Below are 6,000 nucleotides of genomic sequence, written 5' to 3' on the forward strand. Positions count from 1 at the left end.
ATTTGCACCCATAATTCTCACGATCTCATTTCTTCCAAATTACTGTTATATTCATTTTAAGGAAGAAAAAAAAATCCTCATTTCAGACCACAACCGCTTCTCCCCTCTCACTGTGCAAAGCTCTTCGATCAAATTCCCAAGCCGGATACACTGAATCCGAGTTTCGTGATTTTTTTATTTTTTTTTGAAGTCTCAAGATGGATCTTTTGCAAGAGACCGAAGATTACGTCTGTGAATCCATCGAGAGACGCTTGATTAGCAGTATATTTATCAAATACAGAGAGAAGAAGAACAGTGTATAGCACTTCATGGGACGATGTTGTTGAGAATTCCGTACAGTTATTTCACGCGCTAATCCCGAGAAAGTAATTCTTATTCCACTCCCTAATTATATCCTTTTTTTTTTTTTGTTATACTCCCTCCGTTTCAATTTATATGAATCCATTTGACTGGGCACGACATTTAAGAAAGAGGGAAGACTTTTGAAACTTATGGTTCAAAATAAGTCTTGAAAATTTATGTGGCTGTAAATCATTCATAAAGTGAATTTATTTTCAAATTAGGAAAGAGGTCATTCATTTTGGCACGGACTAGAAAGGAAATAGGTTCAAACAAATTGAAACAGAGAGAGTATGTTTTATCATATAAGTTCATGTAATTGATTATGACAAAATACATCAAAACACTCTTAAACTAAACCCAAAATGTCGATATCACATCTAAACTATGCGGGCGACCTATTACACACCTTAACATCTTAAAAGTGAATTAAATTAACCCTCGACAGACCAAAACCCCCAATTACTGAATGGCGTGGGCAACACTCCCCCCTTGGGTGATGCCATGTATTAAATGAACTGATTTATTTTTTAATCACACCATTATAATATATTTAATATAATAAACCCATTTTAATACCCAACCCCATTTTAACACCCCAAACCCGTTTCAAATCACCCAAACCCACATCAGACACCCAAATCCCAATACAAGAAAATCAAACGACACCACAAACAAGACATTGTTCAATATTGGTCCTAAATCATACTCCCTCCATTTCAATTTATGTGAACCCATTTGACTGGCACGACATTTAAGAAAAAGTAAAGACTTTTGAAACTTGTGATTCAAAATAAGTCTTGAATATTTGTGTGGTTGTAAATCATTTCATAAAGTGAGTTTGTTTCCAAATTAGGAAAGAGGTCATTCATTTTGGTACGGACTAAAAAGGAAATAGGTTCACATAAATTGAAACAGAGGGAGTATATTTTTTTAGTTTACCTGCTCAATATTGTCGGATTTTTAGTTTATCTTCATCTTAAAAACCTATAATCGAAGCGTTAGTGATTTTTTGAACTTGGACGATTCGAAGTTGGCATTTTTGTTGACGTTTGGAGGACAATCATCGTCTGTGTTACTAAAAGGTTAGCCCCTTGTCTCATTTTATTTCTGTGTTGTCTGATTAGAACTAGGGTTTTTTTGCGTCTTTAATTTTTCTGCAAATTTACAGTGTAAATGATTGGGTAAATGCTTGAATATGTAAAAATCAATTGTTCTGGCATGTGTTGTTGTCAATTTGGTTGTTGTCAAGTGTTTGACTATAAAATTGAAGTATTTGTACTGGTTTCAGGTCGAAATATGTCTTGTGAACTGATTACTTTGCGATTTTACTATGGTGGGAATTTAACGATTGGCAAAAATCCCTACGTTGGTGGACAAGTAACTGAATTTACACGTATGGATTTAGATAAGTTTTGTTACTTTGAATTTCTTGATTGTGTGAAAGAATTAGGGTATGACCCTGGTAAATGCACCATTTATCTTAAATTTGTTGATAGTGCGGTATTGGTAGAAATCAAATGTGATAGGGATACAACCCGAGTTGCTGCATGTTTGGGAGATGGGGATATTTTGGAGGCTTTTGTGTGTCACATGGTTGAAGAGCCCCTAGTGATCCTACCCTTATTAGAATATGTAACCCATATGGAGGGGGAAAGTGGTGTTTGTTTTGATAAAGTGACTGGTGAAGACATTGGGGGTAGTGGTGTACATAATGCATCTTTTGATGCTGATTTAGAACCATTCAATTGGCCTCCTTTTGAACCAACTCAAAATACTGTCCCTCTCCAACCTAGTCCTCCAACTTTTGTCCCTTGTACTCCTTCCACTTTTGACAATACTGAATCAAATCATGCTCTTAATACTACTGCTGCTGCATCAAATCTTGTCCCTAATACTACTACTGAACCAAATCCTGCCCCTAGCACTACTACTACTGAACCAAATCCTGCCCTTAGCACTACTGTTGCGGCATCAAATCCTGCCCCTACTACTACTAATGAATCTAATCCTGCCCCTCATACCACTGTTGAATCAAATCATGCCCCTCATACTACTGCTGAATCTTTACAAACTAGGGTTGTCCTTGATTTTTTTGAAACTGGTAGTGATTTAGATTCAGATCTAGATAGATTGTTTGATGAAGCAGAAGTACATAGCGAGAGTGATGTAGATGAGGAGCTAAGGGGTTTTAGGGAGGAAAACAGACCTGGAAAAAAAAAAAAGTGAAAGAGCTCCTGTCCCTGAACATGTTAAGTTAGGTTCAGGACCTAAAGGCCCAGATGTGGGGTATGATGAATCTGAAGGTCGTAATAGAGACACCATGGAAGGTAAGTTGGTTGGTGATGAGCCTTATTACCCCTTAGATGAAGCTACTAATTTTGAGACTGATCCAAATGACATATCTGGTGATGATGAAGGAGTAGTTGAACAGAGAGTAAAAGCAAAAAGAAGGAAGGTGACAAACAGAGTTGTGTTTGATAAAACCTCCAAGAAAATAGTGTGGGAAACAAGCCTCCAATTTGAATGTGTTAATGAATTTAGAACTGCAGTTACCAAGTATGTAGTCCATGAGCATGTTGCCATTGAAAAACATGTTAATGAAGCTACAAGGGTAAGGGTTAGGTGTGTAGAGGCTTGTCCCTGGCTTTTATTTGCTAGTCTTGACTCTAGGACTAACAACTTTGTGGTGAAGAACTATAATCCAATTCACAAATGTGACCCTACCAATAGGAATAAGCTTTGCAATACCAAATTCTTATCTAGTCACTATAATGAAAGAATAAAGGAACAACCAAATATTAGGATTTTTGAGTTTCAGCAGCTCATTAAGAAGGGGTTGGATCTTTATGTTGGTAGAACTGTGTGTAGAAGAGCAAGAAACAAGGTTTTAGCTGAGTTGATAGGTGACCATGTTTCAGAGTTTGGGACAATTTTAGATTATAGGGATGAGTTATTAAGATCAAATCCATATAGTACATATGTAGTTAGGCTTAGTGATGAGACATTTGAAGGGGGAAAAAATGTTTAGAGGATTCTACATATGTTTTGATGCAATGAAGAAGTCATACTTAGCTGGTTGTAAGAAGTGCATTGGTTTGGATGGTTGCTTTTTAAAGGGAATCTCAAAAGGTCAATTACTTGTTGCTGTTTGTAAAGATGGAAACAATCAGATGATACCACTGGCTTGGGCAGTAGTTGAGGTTGAGAACAAGCACAATTGGACTTGGTTTATTAGAATTTTAAAGGAAGATATTCAGCTGGGAGATGGGACAGACATTGTTGTTATAACAGATATGCAAAAGGTAAGATTTAAGTGTTGAATTCACTCCATTTCATAACTGTTTTTACTAACTGCATGTTTTTTATTCCTCACAGGGTCTTGAAAGTGTCGTAAAAGAGCAGCTGCCCAATGTTGAACATAGAATGTGTGCTAGGCATGTTTTAGCCAATTGATCCCAAAAATACAGAGGCCTTGAGAGGAAGAATTGCTTCTGGAGGCGTGCAAAGTCAACTTTTAAGTCTCAGCTGAATGGGAACTTAGACTACATGAAACTGTTGGGAGAAGAATGTCTTGATAAGTTGATGTACTACAACCCTGAAAGATGGAGCAAGGTTTACATGAAATGTACCACAAAGTGTGACATTATGGACAACAACATGGCTGAATTTTTCAACTCTTGGATACTGGCTGCAAGGCACAAGACTGTAATAACTATGCTTGAAGAAATAAGAGTTAAAATGATGAAGAGAGTAGGATAGATGAGGGAGTTTTGTGACAGTTGGATACATGACTTTTCTCCAATGGCATTGAAAGTTCTGACAGATCACACTGCAAGGTCTATGAAATGCAGTATTGAGTGGAATTCTGATACGGGGTATGAGGTTCTTGAAGGTCAATTCAGACATGTTGTGGATCTGCCTAGACAAACTTGTTCTTGTAGAGCATGGATGTTGAAAGGCATCCCATGTCCTCATGCAATTGCTGCTCTTCACCACAAGAGGTTGAACCCAATGGATTACATTTCTCAGTGGTATTCTAGAGATACCTATATGAAGACATATAGCTACTTTATTCAACCAGTTCTGAACTTGAAGATGTGGCCACCATTCACAAATCCTACTGTTATACCACCTGAAGTGAGAAAGATGCCAGACAGGTCTAAGACTGTTAGGAGGAAGGAGGCAAGTGAACCTAAAAAAACAGGAAAACTCTCCAAAAGGGGGGTTGAAATGACATGCAGCAAGTGTCATACCCCAGGTCACAATAAAAGGAGATGTCTTAGACAACCTAAAATTGCTAGCCCAAGTGCAAGTGCTTCTGCTGGCCCAAGTTCAGTTGCTAACCCAAGTTCAACTTCTAGCCCAAGAAAGGCACCTGCTCCAACTGGTAGAGGAAGGGGTAGGCCAAAGGGATCAACTGAAAAGGTAATATAATTTCACCTACTTCATGTATAGTTTTGTGCTGAATTAGTTGCTAATATTTTGGTATATTTTGTAGAGTGTTGCAACTAATAGACCAAGGTTGGTTGGAATGGGAGTGTTGCACACACAAAGTGGAGCAACTATCATCAATGTAAGACTGATCTATGTTTATCAATTAAATATCATTTTCTGAAATTTAGTACCACTAACAAGTAGTTCTATTCATCTGAATAGCCTGGATTGCCTACTTAAAGGTTTAGAAACATCAAGTCAAGTGCAGTCGTCACTGGAGAACTGCAGCACAAAGCAAGTGGTGGTATGAAATGGAAAGGAAGACAAGTTATGACCTCCAGGCAGCTTCAACAAAGAATGGGCAAAAAGCAGATTCAAACCAGGACTAAAGTTGCACAAATGAGCCAAGGAAGTACCATTGCCTTGTGAAATTGTCTAAGTAGTGACTGTTGCACCCTATTTTTACCAAAGGCTAAACAAAGCACAACTTATGGAGCTCTGAAATAATTAATTATGTACAGAGTCGCCACCTAGCATTTAAGGTATACTAGGGTACCTATAAATTATTAATATATGCAGCTTAACATGGTCTACGAAAATAAGTGAGATTTTAGGTAAGGGTTCAAATTATTCCGAAGGGAAGGTGTTAGGCATCCTTCAGAATCCACAAATGTGGTTCCCGGCTGGACCAATTTAACTATACGAGGGATGTGTAAAAGGCTTGATTATTATTTACAAAAATTAATAGAATTTAGACTAAGAATAACTAACATGAATGTTTATGTAGTAAAAGGTGTAAGTATTTACATATGTATAAAAATACGCATTACGTGATAATTTACAAGTAAATAAAGTGCGCAATTACAGTGACTAAAAATTTTAGCTTTAAATGAATATATTATAAAGGTATTTACTTAACAATGAACAATTTGCTTCTGAATGAAAAAAAAAAAAACAGATTTAAACATATGTGATATAATAATTATTTTAAAAAAAGTTATGTGAAAAGGGTATAAGGAATGGACATGAAATTATTCTGCACGTAAGGTGAGTTAACTAATTTAACTAGCTAAGTATGTACACCTAATCAATTAATTATGAGAGTATATTTTAAAACCTAAATATTAAGACAAATCACCCTATTTATTTACTTAAGTGTGCTAAGCTACTAAATTAAAACTCTAGCAACACGTGATAACTATAAGAATATTAGCTACGAAAAAT

Source organism: Lycium barbarum, chromosome 3, assembly GCF_019175385.1.
Source record: "Lycium barbarum isolate Lr01 chromosome 3, ASM1917538v2, whole genome shotgun sequence".
Lineage (NCBI taxonomy): Eukaryota > Viridiplantae > Streptophyta > Magnoliopsida > Solanales > Solanaceae > Lycium > Lycium barbarum.